Consider the following 312-nt stretch of genomic DNA (forward strand, 5'->3'; position numbering starts at 1 on the left):
CAGCAGATAGACGAACGAGTGAGTTTAATTTTTCTTGGTGAAGGGACGTTCTTCTGGCGTTTTCAATTAGCTCTAATTTTGAATTTGTTCTTTCTGCTTCACAATTCGAAACTGGCAAAGTTAAATAAAGTCGTAGAGAAATGTACACATTTGGAAAGACTTCTTTTAAATTATTTTCATGTACATATAAGTAAATATTTTGAGGAGAAATTATTGATAAATTTAACTGCATTACATAACTAGAAAAGTGCACAATCTCTTGTCTTATATTTATTGTATCAATATCATCTTTAAATGTGCTAATGAATATGT

This window comes from Acyrthosiphon pisum, chromosome X, assembly GCF_005508785.2.
Source record: "Acyrthosiphon pisum isolate AL4f chromosome X, pea_aphid_22Mar2018_4r6ur, whole genome shotgun sequence".
Taxonomy (NCBI): Eukaryota; Metazoa; Arthropoda; class Insecta; order Hemiptera; family Aphididae; genus Acyrthosiphon; species Acyrthosiphon pisum.